The following is a 12,964-nucleotide window of genomic DNA, read 5'->3' as shown; positions in this document are numbered from 1 at the left end:
GCTGTTCCCCGATGTGACCCTTCGCCCGTTGAGTCCCGACTCTCGCCCACTGCGCGCGGAGCCCCCCTTCCCTTGGCCCCCTGAGAGGAGGCCTGCTGCTTCCTGGATCTCAGTAGGGCAGCCGCCTCCCCCGCGGGAACTCGGGGCCGTTGCCGGGGGACTGGCCGCCGCTTACGGCCATCTCTTGGCCCAGAATACCCCCTTCCTCAGTACCAGCCAGTACTGGCAGCAGGGCGGGTGTCTGCCCTGCTCTCCTGGCACAACCTGTGGCCGGAGGGGCTAGGCCAGGCTCCGCGCTTGGTGCTGTGGGGCGACCAAGGTCTGCTGTGACCCAGGTAATTGGGGGCTGACCGCAGCCAGCCAAGCCTGCTCCCTCTGCACTCGTGGGCCCCACCTGAAGCTTTCGGTCCCAGTTCTGCGAGCTGCCACAGAGCCTGGCACTAGCTACGCGCCTGGCACCTCCTCCCAACCCAGCATGCCAGTGCACCTTCCAGACGGAGATAACGAGCTGGCTTCCCCCGCAGTCCAGAGGAGCTCCTCGGCGTGGGGGAGGGAGGCAGCTATGGGCAATCCTCATCTAAGGGGGTATTCACCCACAAAAGCTTATGCTCCAATACGTCTGTTAGTCTATAAGGTGCCACAGGACTCTTTGCCGCTCCTCCAGTTATAAGCACTTGAAAATAGGCTTCTAATAAAAGCTCTTCTGAAATCATTATCCTGCTGCAAGCCTAATTATGGCAGTGTAGCACTGATGTTTTAAGTCTATGTTGATGGCTTTGGAATTACAGGTAGTCTGGTGCCCTGGAATTATACATGTCATATCTGGTGGAAGTGTAGGCAGTCTGCATAGCAAAGATAAAACTCTTCATTTATATAGCGCTTTACTGTTTCAAACCCATTGGTGATAAGTATAAGAATGTACGAACGGTCATAATGGGTCAGACCACAGGTCCAGCTTGCCCAGTATCCTGTCTTCCGACAGTGGCCAATGCCAGGTGCCCCAGAAGGAATGAACAGAACAGGTAATCATCAAGTGATCCAATCCCTGTCGCTCAGTCCCAGCTTCTGGCAAACAGAGGCTTGGGACACCATCCCTGTTCATCCTGGCTAATAGCCATTGATCGATCTATGCTCCATGAACTTACCTAGTTCTTGTTTGAACTTCTTTCCTGTTATTGTCTTGACCTTCACATCATCTAGCAAGAAGTTCCACAGGTCATGTGTTGTGTGAAAAATACTTTTTATTTGTTTTAAATCTGCTGCCTATTAATTTCATTTGGTGACCCCTAGTTCTTGTGTTATGAGGCGTAAATAACACTTCGTTATTTACTTTCTTCACACCACTCATGATTGTATTTTATTCCTTTTATTTATTTTATTTTATTTCTCCATTTTACTAATAGGGAAACTGAGGAAGAGAGATTGTAATTTGTACAAGACTGTTTAGCAAGTCAGTGGCGGACATGAAACAAGAAAGCAGGAGACTTTTATGTGTGGGCCTTCAAATACTAAATATTTTACCAAAATTTGGTACAGAAACTGGCCCTTGAGTTTTAGGTCCTTGTTGTGTGATGGGATTCATCAGTTTGTGTAGCTACTAAATTGTGTCCACAGTGGGTTCTACCTCAGTGAAGTACAAGAATGTTTACAAATTATTTAAACATTTTAGCTGGAAGTTTTTTTTATACTACATTTTTACATCACAAGTTATGACAGATGTCTCATTTTTAAAATGTAATTAATATTTTTAACAGGCTGTCTAATAGCATTGAAGGGGAAAAAAAAGAAACAAGAAGTAGATAAAATGCCATATAGTATTTCTTATATATATAGCCTTTTGTCTGGTGGAAAAAATTTCCCTAGAGCCTAACCCCCCCATTTACATTAATTCTTATGGGGAAATTGGATTCGCTTAACATCGTTTTGCTTAAAGTCGCATTTTTCAGGAACATAACTACAACGTTAAGCAAGGAGTTACTATAGTTGCAAAGTGGTACGATTTTTGCGTGAAGACAAGCAGTAAGAGGTCTGACCAAAACTGGATACAGCCCTAAAAGGTGGTGTCTGAGGGCTTATCAACACACAAAAGGTATACTACTGTACTATACAGTCCCCCAGTATAGATGCAGTTATATTGATATAAATGAATTTATACAGATATAGTTTATTCTGTTTTTTATATGCAAATAAGATATACTGGTATAAGCACATTTATGCTAATATAACTCTGTCCACTCTAGTGGGACGGTAGCACTCTAACTCTACCCAGCATGTTTGTAGACATGCTCCTGTCTAAACCTTTGGAAAGTGGCCATTAATCATTGTTACAGGTTTTCTCTTTCTCAGTGGACCACCTCTTGGGAAGTGGATACTGAAACTATTTATCAAACTCTGTTGCGCTACTTTGTCTTCAGAAAATTCGGGAAAACTGGACAGGGGATTAATATTCTCATCCCAGGATTAAGTTTTCTGTCTTTCTACACGTATGTAGACGTGGCATCTAACTGATTCTAAAACTTCAGGGAATGTTCAGGGCATCGATTGCCAGAACCCAGCTGATTTTAGGGGGCAGTGAGAAAACCAAAAATGAAGGAGACATAGAGCTCCTGATTAGTCACAGATTCAGGCACGTCTTCAGTTGTCTATAGATCAAACAACTGTTTGATGGACCTGATTACTGCGTCAAGCATAATAATACTCCCTCTCATCTCTACTCATTCTTCCAATAGAATGTAACATGTTATGTTATAGCTATGTAGGTAAAACTTCAAGTGTAGAACTGGTCTAAGGGTTTGTCTACACTAGAAATGATACACCGGGACAGCTGCCGTGTAGACACTACAGCAATGGAAGGGGTTCTCTCATTGTAGTAAATCCACCTCCCCAAGGATAGTAGCTAGTTGACAGAAGGATTCCATGACGTAGGTTGGCTTAACTATGTCTTTCAGAGCTGTGAATTTTTCACATGCCTGAGGGGCGTAACTGGGTTGTCCTAACGTAGACCAGCCCCATATGTGCCCGTGGAGAGCTAAAGAAAGGTTATCTAGAGAGCAAGTGATTCTGGCAGTCTGACCAAAAAGTGGTCAGAGAGGAGATATTACTTTAAAGAGATGCAAGCTATTCACTTTTCTTGTTTTTCTGTGTAAGCCCCGGTGTAGGGCTGACAGCTTGGCCTGTCAGTGTGGGGCAGCGGGGGCCTCCAGCTGTGAGCTCAATGTGGGGCTGTCAATGTAGGGCAGCGATGGGGGCGGGGGGCCCTCGAGGCAGAGCAGTCAGCGCAGGGAGGGAGGGGTTTGTGTGTGTCTAGCTGACAGCCAACAGATGATGTAAATAATGCAGTGTCTGTGCTGACACTGCATCACCCTAACTACATTGACTGAAGAGCTATGCCTTTTGTGGAGGTGGAGTTACTAAGTCGATGTAGCGGGTGACTTAAATCGGTAGGAGCTACATTATAGTATAGATGCTTACAGAGTTAGGTCAAAGTAAGCTGCCTTACATCGACCTAACTCTGTAGTGTGGACCATGCCTACGACTGAATCATGTTGATGTAGTCTTTTGAGAAAGCTTATGTTGGCCGTGTGTATGTTGTGTACCTGTTCTGTGGATTAATGAGACATCGCTTGCTAAGGCAGGTAACTTTCATAACCACTAAATAGATTTTAAATCATTGGTCAGATATGGATGCAGTGAATTTAAGTATAGGATATCAAAGTTAAGGGATAAAAATTTGTGTTTTTAAAATTGGAGATGCTCTCCCGCTGACAGATACCGCCGCTCCTTAGGGGTGGTTTAATTATGTCAGCGGGAGAGAGCTCTCCTGCCAGCATAGAGTGGCTACAGGAGAGACTTTACAGCTGCAGCGGTGCAGCTGTGCTGTTGTAAAGTCTGCAGTGTAGACATGGCCTTATTTTTTCAAAGTGTATTCTGTTTGCTATTTTAAAATATTCTAGGACAATGAAACTGGACTTGTATGTTTCAAATACTTTGCAGAAGCAAGTTTAAAATAAACTACTGTGAAAATGTTCTAAAATATAATTACAAAATTTCCACTACATTTTATAAGATATATTATTTATCATTATTATTCAATTTTTTTAAATTAAACCTAAATTTTGGGCCAAAGCTATTAGGAAAGAGTCTTTGTTGTTTGTACCTAATTGTATTAATTTTGTGTTGGCATTCCTGCCTGTCTTGTTTCTTGTGAACAAGATAGTAGCGGCTGTATTATAAGTGTGTGTTTTTTAGAAACATATTCCTTAAATATCTTTTCATAACAAATTAAAAACTGTTTCTTCAGTTAACAAAGCTTCGTATTGCTTTAGAAATGAAAAATCATTAAATCCTTTAAAGAGCCATTTGATTAACCAGAAGTCACTCTGTGTAAATTAATTACAACTATAACGATGTCACAGCCTTGTCTTTTGTTATTAACCACGGAATTGACTGCCGGTTCCAGTAAGCTGTGAAACTTATAGCTAGTGGCTTGGCCTTCTGTTTACATTCAAATTAAGCATACACATTGAATATATACATGGAATTTACCCTATTTCAAATTTTTGAGCTGCTTTTCATGCTGGTTCAGTTTTCTCTACTTGCATTCTCATTTCTAATTCATTAGTGGATGATTTTCCAGGTATTGAAGGTAATGCTAAAGGAAGTGGCCTAACTTATTACTTTGGCCTCTTTACACTTAACATTTAGGTCAAGGTGTGAAAAATCCACATCCCTGACCTATGTAGCTATGCTGACCTAACCCCCAGTGTAGACACAGCTAGGTTGATGGAAGAATATTTCTGTTCACCTAGCTATTGTCATTCAGGAAGATGGTGTTCCTATTGCGACAGGAAAACCCCTTCCATTTGTGTAGGCTGCATTTGTGTTATGGGATTGTACTACCATAGCCATCGTTGTATTGTGTCGTTCCTGTAGAGTAGACATACTCTTTGAAACACATGCTTGGTTTTATACTGCAGATTTAGCATCCTAGATGATTAGATCTTCCTGATAAATCAGGATAAATCATCCAGAGTAGTATTTGCCTCATTAGACCACCAGCCTTTTTTTTCATAGAATTTCTGCTTCTATTCTGCTTCATTGTTAAGGTAGATACAACTCTAATACTTTACAAAGGTTGTTTGTTCATTGATTTTATTACAAATAGTTATTTCACGTGTTCTAACTAGGAATTCTCATTACAAATCAACTTTGGCTCTAGGCTGCTCTTACTGCAGTACCCTTAGCTTTTTGAGAGAAGATTGATGACAGCTCTTCCAAGGTTCAAGTTCTCGCACCCCCATAATTACTGAAGCAGTTTCAAAGCCTCAAATATGGCTGCACTGTCTACAACACCTGGCTACAACACCTAACCTGGGGAATGGTAAGGGGAAAGGATGCTCCACCAATGTCTTATTTCTCTATTTATTTATTTGTAGAATGTAGACCCAAGGCAAGAGTTGAGTTTTTGCCTCCTTAAAAATGTATTTCACTTAAGCAGAGTCCCAGTCCTTGTTGTTAGACATTTGTAGCTCAGCCCTTTCTCCAGAAACTGGGGTTTTGATGTGGTGTGTCATCTACTCTACTGCTTTAGGGAAAGTCAGTAACATAGCAGGAACAGAATTAATTCGTAGTTATCTATAAAAATATTTTAAGGAATGTTACTAACAGGCAATTTAATAAGGGTAATCCGTTAATCACAGTATAATATCCTATGGCTGCCAAACAATTTTTCTGAAGCAGAAGGGGTTCTATTCAAATTAAAAATAAATCCTTAAATGCTTTTCACTGAATTAGTGCAAAACAAACAAACAAAAACAAATTCCTGGAATGTTTAGTTCATACATTTATCTTGAGTAGGTGAAAAAAATGCAGACTCGTGGCAGCCTAGGTTAAAGACAAACATCCAGTTCAAGCCTATTCTGAAAATGTGTACATTTTGGAGGCGGTGGCATGTTTTGGAAATCATTAGAGAAAAAGAGAATAAGTCCTCCATTGTTTCAAGTCTCATTAGCTTTTTCATAAACACAGTAGAGGCTGAAGGAAGAATGTTTCAGACAGTTGAAAGCACTATGTGTTTTAAATGAATTGCATTCCAAAAAGCTCTCTAGAAACTGTTTGCTATCTTCCTTGTGTGTTTCACTTATAGGGGCCAAATATAAAGCTTCTTGGATGACATATTTTTGAGGATACATTACCATTACTATTATTTATTCACATTATAATAGCGTTCAGAGGTCCCAGTAAGATTTGGGACCTGTTGTAGTTAGGGATGTAAATATCGTTTAAAAAGTTAACTGGTTAAACAATTAAAAAGATAAAAAGGCAAAATTTCTGAATCATAGAATATCAGGGTTGGAAGGGACCTCAGGAGGTCATCTAGTCCAACCCCTGCTCAAAGCAGGACCAATCCCCAACTAAATCATCCCAGCCAGGGCTTTGTCAAGCCTGACCTTAAAAATTTCAAAGGAAGGAGATTCCACCACCTCCCTAGGTAACGCATTCCAGTGTTTCACCACCCTCCTAGTGAAAAGTTTTTCCTAATATCTAATCTAAACCTCCCTCACTGCAACTTGAGACTATTACTCCTTGTTCTGTCATCTGCTACCACTGAGAACAGTTTAGATCCATCCTCTTTGGAACCCCCTTTCAGGTAGTTGAAAGCAGCTCATTCTTCTCTTTTCTCTTCTCTTCTCTTCTCTTCTCTTCTCTTCTCTTCTCTTCTCTTCTCTTCTCTTCTCTTCTCTTCTCTTCTCTTCCGCAGATTAAACAATCCCAATTCCCTCAGCCTCTCCTCATAAATCATGTGTTCCAGTCCCCTAATCATTTTTGTGGCCCTCCACTGGACGTTTTCCAATTTTTCCACATCCTTCTTGTAGTGCGGGGCCCAAAACTGGACACAGTACTCCAGATGAGGCCTCACCAATGTCGAATAGAGGAGAACGATCACGTCCCTCGATCTGCTGGCAATGCCCCTACTTATACATCCCAAAATGCCATTGGTCTTCTTGGCAACAATGGCACACTGTTGACTCATATCCAGCATCTCGTCCACTGTAACCCCTAGGTTCTTTTCTGCAGAACTGCTGCCTGGCCATTTGGTCCCTAGTCTGTAGTGGTGCATGGGATTCTTCCATCCTAAGTGCAGGACTCTGCACTTGTCCTTGCTGAACCTCATCAGATTTCTTTTGGCCCAATCCTCTAATTTGTCTAGGTCCCTCTGTATCCTATCCCTACCCTCCAGCGTATCTACCTCTCCTCCCAGTTTAGTGTCATCTGCAAACTTGCTGAGGGTGCAATCCACACCATGCTCCAGATCATTAATGAAGATATTGAACTAAACCGGCCCCAGGACTGACCCTTGAGGCACTCCACTTGATACCAGCTGCCAACTAGACATGGAGCCATTGATCACTACCCACTGAGCCTGACAGTCTAGCCAGCTTTCTATCCACCTTGTAGTCCATTCATCCAGCCCATACTTCTTTAACTTGCTGGCAAGAATACTGTGGGATACCGTGTCAAAAGCTTTGCTACGTCAAGGAACAACACGTCCACCGCTTTCCCCTCATCCACAGAGCCAGTTATCTCGTCATAGAAGGCAATTAGATTAGTCAGGCATGACTTGTCCTTGGTGAATCCATGCTGACTGTTCCTGATCACTTTCCTGTCCTCTAAGTGCTTCAGAATTGATTCCTTGAGGACCTGCTCCATGATTTTTCCAGGGACTGAGGTGAGGTTGACTGGCCTGTAGTTCCCCAGATCCTCCTCCTCCCCTTTCTTAAAGATGGGCACTACATAAGCCTTTTTCCAGTTGTCTGGGACCTCCCCCTATCGCCATGAGTTTTCAAAGATAAGGGCCAATGGCACTGCAATCACATTCGCCAACTCCTGTAGCGCTCCCGGTTGCAGCGCATCCGGACCCATGGACTTGTGCACGTCCAGCTTTTCTAAATAGTCCCGAACCACTTCTTTCTCCACAGAGGGCTGGTCACCTCCTCCCCATGCTGTGCTGCCCAGTGCAGCAGTCTGACCTTGTTCGTGAAGACAGAGGCAAAAAAAGCACTGAGTACATTAGCTTTTTCCACATCCTCTGTCACTAGGTTGCCTCCCTCATTCAGTAAGGGGCCCACGCTTTCAAGGACCTTACAGTGATTATTATAGTAAGGACCTTGGATTAATATAATTATCAGAAGTGATGAAAGCCAGAGGAACCAAGGATGAATAAAGTAGGCAAAATGGAATGCTGTGGTAAAGAGGAAAATTTATTGAGAATTCAGGTAATTTAAGCAATTGCTGTTCTGTATTTATTTCTTTGTTTTGTTATGAACAGGCAAGAATGATGAAATTGACATTAGGGATGTGAAGTCAGACGAAAGAAGTGTGTTTTGAAGGAGGAGGGGAAGGGTCTTTGACACAAAGGAAGGCACCTGTCCCAGACATAAAGGGCTGATGTATAAAAGGTATAGAATTCGAATGAGAGGAAGATTTAAAGGGAACATACCTTGAAAGGAGTAAACAGAGTGTAAGAGATGTGGCGGAAAGAGAAATAACCATTTTATTGCAATACAATGCTTCCAAGTATTGCCCCAATTAATGCAAGCCCCCTAGGCACATGCTTAAGTGCCATACTGAATAGGGATGCTTTTCTGAATTGGGGCCTAAATGAGCTGCTGTTTTGTAGGTGCTGAAATGAAGGGAATGATTATTCTGCATCCTTTTCTCTGCAATAGCTGAGAAATCTTTGTTCTCAGCCAGAGATATTGCTGTGAAAGTGAGCACTCCTGTGTCTTGTGTATTTTCAGGGGGAAGGAAAAATTCTTTGGAAACGAAGGCACTGTCACAGGGTAGCTGGTCCCTTGAGTAGACCAGGTCCAGTTCCCCTGTGTCAGAGCAGGTGAGCCCAGTTCAGCCAATTAAGGGGGTAGGACTACACCTGTGGCTATAAAGGCCTGTTGGAGGGCGGGAAGAGAAAAAGAGTGATTGGCGCAGGATATGCCTGGGAAGAGGAACTCAGAGGAGGGGAGCTAACTATAGGGGTGAGTCTCTGGAATAAGGGGCTAGGTGCTAATCGGGACAGCCCTGGGGCCGGTGTTCCAGAAAGAGAATGAGACCTGGCTGTGCCTGGGAAGCTACAAGAAGCAGGATTATCGGAGACCCCTGGGAGGGCAGGCCGTGAAATCCTAGGACAAAAGATCCGTGGAGGAACTGTTTTTGTCTGTGCTTATGTTTGGACAAATAAACCTACTTAAAGGTGTCTGGGCATGGCAATAAGTGCTTATTAATCTGTGAAGAAGTCATGCTGTGCCACATATGGTTAGGCATGGAAGAGCTTGATTTTTATTTTTTTCTAATTTTGATTATTTTTATTTTTACAGTTGTAGGAAGTTAAGGGGGATGTATGGTTAGGGCAGTGCTGTCAGCGGGGCTGCAGGGGGCTCCCTACATGTCAAAGGAGTTCAAGATACGGGAACAAGATATAATAGGGGAGGCTGCAGTTGCCCAGCCCAGTGGAGCTGAGACCCCTGGCCATGACTGTAAGGAGGCAGACTATCACTGCAGGTGTGCTAACTGTTACCAGTTGTGGTGGGTGGGTGGTGTGTATGTGTGGGTTTTGTGTGTGTGTGTGTGAGTTGTATGTCAGTTGAAATGTACATTTACTGACAGTTATTAATTAAAATAGAATTCAGACAAGCCTATATATGGTGGAGAATGTGTGCACTTTGATCCGCCCTGATATAAGGGGAGAGTGAGGTGGCTCTTTGGTGTCCAGTGAAGGAGTCAGAAAAACAGAGGCAGGGTGCTGCTGCATGACCTTTGGCCATGAGGAGGCACTGAGGTGGTAACCACCATTTCACATGCACTATTAAGGTGTTTTACTTTGTCGTATACTAACCAGTGCCAAATATTTTTTGTGTTACTTACTTTTTATACTCTCTTTTTCGTAATTTAAATGTGACGCTCATGAGTGAATTTTGAACCTTAAAGTAATGCTGTTTCTTGTTGTCATATTTTGGGTTACTCTCTTAGAGTTCTATAAGGAATTTCTTAGAATTCTATACTATGCTTTTTATTTTTGACCCAGGGATTTCTTCTGTTTTTGTAAGAATTCTTATTTTAATTTTTGGGAAACCAAACATGTTCAAAAATAAACAATGTATTTCATTTAAATTGATGGGGAGAAATAGAATAGTATGTATAAAACTATCAGTCTGTTAGTCTATTTTTTTTTCAATAAATTTGATAAGGGATACAATAATGTACAGGACAATTTCATACCAATACATTATTTTAAATTTGTTTTTTAAATATAAGTAGTGAAATACATTGTTTTGATAATATACACATGCTACATACATTTTAATGAAATGTAACTATACTGTATGAGAAATATATTGTAATTATAAAAGACAATTTTCTTTCTAGTTTTAGGATCTTGAGTTAAGAAGAAACAAAAACTTTTGCACTATTGCATTAACTAGAGCATTCTTACTGAAAATTCTGATGCATTTCTTTATATATTGCTATTGGGGGAGCTGGTTGCAATTGCTGTATTTAGGCTACCCCCCACTTTTCTTCATAAAGTTTTTTGTTACTGTTTTGTTGAAAAGTTCTAACACCTCTGTTATTTACAACAGGTCTTTGAAATTCAACAGGAAGACAGCCCTGTAGAGCCAGATAAGAACCGCCCCCCCCCCCCTTGAAATTTTGTTCAGGTTTAGTTGAATTATGAACTTTTAAAAATTGCCCTTTTCCTTTCTGTTGCTTGTATTATCAACAAAATTTTGGCTGCATGCAAAAATAACTGAACATTCTAAAGAGCCGGGCCCACTCTCCCACCAGAAAATCAGCATAACCAGCACACACTGCATTGGGACTCCCTCTGTCAGCTCCACCCCCTAGACCAAGCAGATGGCCCAGTGGCTCCCTCCCCACCCTCTGGGGACGCTATGTGGGGCAGGGGCTCTCCTCAAACAGCCCCCAAACCCAGCATATAGTTTCAATAGCCATTCACTCTCTGAAATAATAGCCTTCTCTTGTTGCAACCTAATTAGTTATTGGTGTAACAAAAGAAGTAGAAGTCTCTTGCTGCAGTGCTGATGCATGGTAGAGGTGGTGATTGTTACAATTACATATAATATAATTTGTTTTTCCTTTTTTTAACACCATAGCCCCTGGAAATTATCTACAACAATACTGTGTTAAAAGAATATTAAGATTGCAAATGCCAGAATTTAGGTTGACCATGCAATCTTAACTTGGCCCTCTTGTGCATATGTGTTATGGTATGTAGTAGAACCTCAGAGTTATGAACTGACCAGTCAACCGCACACCTCATTTGGACCGGAAGTACACAATCAAGCAGCAGTGACAAAATAAATAAATAAGTAAATAAAAAAGCAAATACAGTACTGTGTTAAACATAAACTACTAAAAAATAAAGGGAAAGCAGCATTTTTCTTCTGCATGGTAAAGTTTCAAAGCTGTTTTAAGTCAGTGTTCAGTTGTAAACTTTTGAAAGAACAACGATAATGTTCAGAGTTACGAACGTTTCAGAGTTACGAACAACCTCCATTCCCGAGGTGTTTGTAACTCTGAGGTTCTAATGTAGTTTTAATTACCTGATCACATCCTGTATTTTCCACATGCCCCCTATGTTCAGGGCGCAAGGTGGACGGTGTTCAGGGAATGAATTAGGGTTGAGTAGTGAATAAGGCCAAAAGTATAACTGGGTTCGAAAAAGAACTAGTTAAGTTCATGAAGGATAGGTCCATCCATGTCTGTTAACCAAAATGATCAGGGACATAATCCTATGCTCTGGCTGTGTCTAAGTCTTTGACTGCTAGAAACTGGGACTGGATGACAGGAGATGGATCACTTGATAGTTGCCCTGTACTGTTCATTCCTTCTGAAGCATCTGTCACAGAATACAGGGCTAGATGGACTATTGGTCTGATCCAGTGTGGCCATTCGCCTGTTCATAAAATTTCTAAGCAGCAGTATTTATGCTACTATTTTCATGGGAGGTCAGGTCAGATCTTCTTTAAGACCTACTTCAGAGCTAGAAAAACTTGAAAACTTAGGCATCCTACAGGCCGTGAAGAACTCAAGGAAAAAATAACTGATGTGCTGAAGCATATGCAGATTCTGAGCTTACATGTGGGTGAAGGAGTATCACGTTGTCTCTTCTGAACATTCAGGGTGCTGCTTGCAAAATACATCTTTGTTAATTTTGGGGATTGTTTACATGGGAACATTCAGGAAAGTTAAGGTGAATCAGCCAAAGATGTGAAGTCAGTGTGCAAATATGTTAATCCCCTCCTCCTCATACTTTCGTTCAGTAATAAAGTAGGTTTAGATTGCTGTAACTAAGCATGTCTACCATAGTGTGGTGTAGACCATTGTTTCTCAACCAGCAGTTCGGGGCCCTCTGGGGGAGCTGCGAGCAGGTTTCAGGGGGTCTGCCAAGCAGGGCCAGTGTTAGACTTGCTGGGGCCCAGGAAAGAAAGCTGAAGCCTCATCACATGGCGCTGAAGCCCGGGGACCCACCACCCAGGGCTAAAGCTTGAGCACTGTAGCTTCACAGTGATCCAGGTGGCATTGAGCCCCAGGCAATTGCCCTGCTTGCTACCTCCAACGCTGGCCCTGGCTTTTATATGCAGAAAATCAGTTACTGTGGCAGAGGTGTGCTTTGGAGTTTTTATAGCATGGGGGGGACCTCAGAAAGAAAAAAGTTGAGAATCCATGGTGTACATGCTTTCTACATCGACGGAAGGGGGTTTTCCATTGATGTAGGAAAGGCCTGTCCCCGAGCTGCAGTAGCTAGGTCAGTGGAAAAATTTAAATCAGGGTTTAGGTCAGCTTAACTGTATTGCTCAGGGTGTGAATTTTTCAATTTTTTATCAGATGAAAGGAAAACCAGTTCTTTTTCTCTTATTTTTCAGCTTGTTTATATTATGCATTTGGT

At 42.0% G+C, this 12,964-nt stretch overlaps 1 protein-coding gene across 6 annotated transcripts in view; it reads left to right on the top strand.

The window, feature by feature from the left end:
• Nucleotides 1-12,964, top strand: part of RHBDD1 (rhomboid domain containing 1) — an 88,695-nt gene that overhangs the window by 298 nt on the left and 75,433 nt on the right. The window contains exons 2-3 of one of the 6 annotated variants that reach the window (XM_073359896.2): nt 5,219-5,380; nt 8,330-8,459. The exons of 3 other annotated variants lie outside the window; for them this stretch is intronic. The gene's annotated coding sequence lies outside the window, so the exon portion shown is untranslated. Of the gene's footprint in view, nt 1-4; nt 336-4,438; nt 5,381-8,329; nt 8,460-12,964 lie in introns of those variants that run through there. 2 more of the 6 variants (XM_073359895.2, XM_073359897.2) reach the window with 2 other exon arrangements.

This window comes from Lepidochelys kempii, chromosome 9 (assembly GCF_965140285.1).
Source record: "Lepidochelys kempii isolate rLepKem1 chromosome 9, rLepKem1.hap1, whole genome shotgun sequence".
In the NCBI taxonomy this organism is placed as follows: Eukaryota; Metazoa; Chordata; order Testudines; family Cheloniidae; genus Lepidochelys; species Lepidochelys kempii.
The sequence above is the reverse complement of the archived record's forward strand: the minus strand, read 5'-3'. Positions and strand labels throughout refer to the sequence as shown.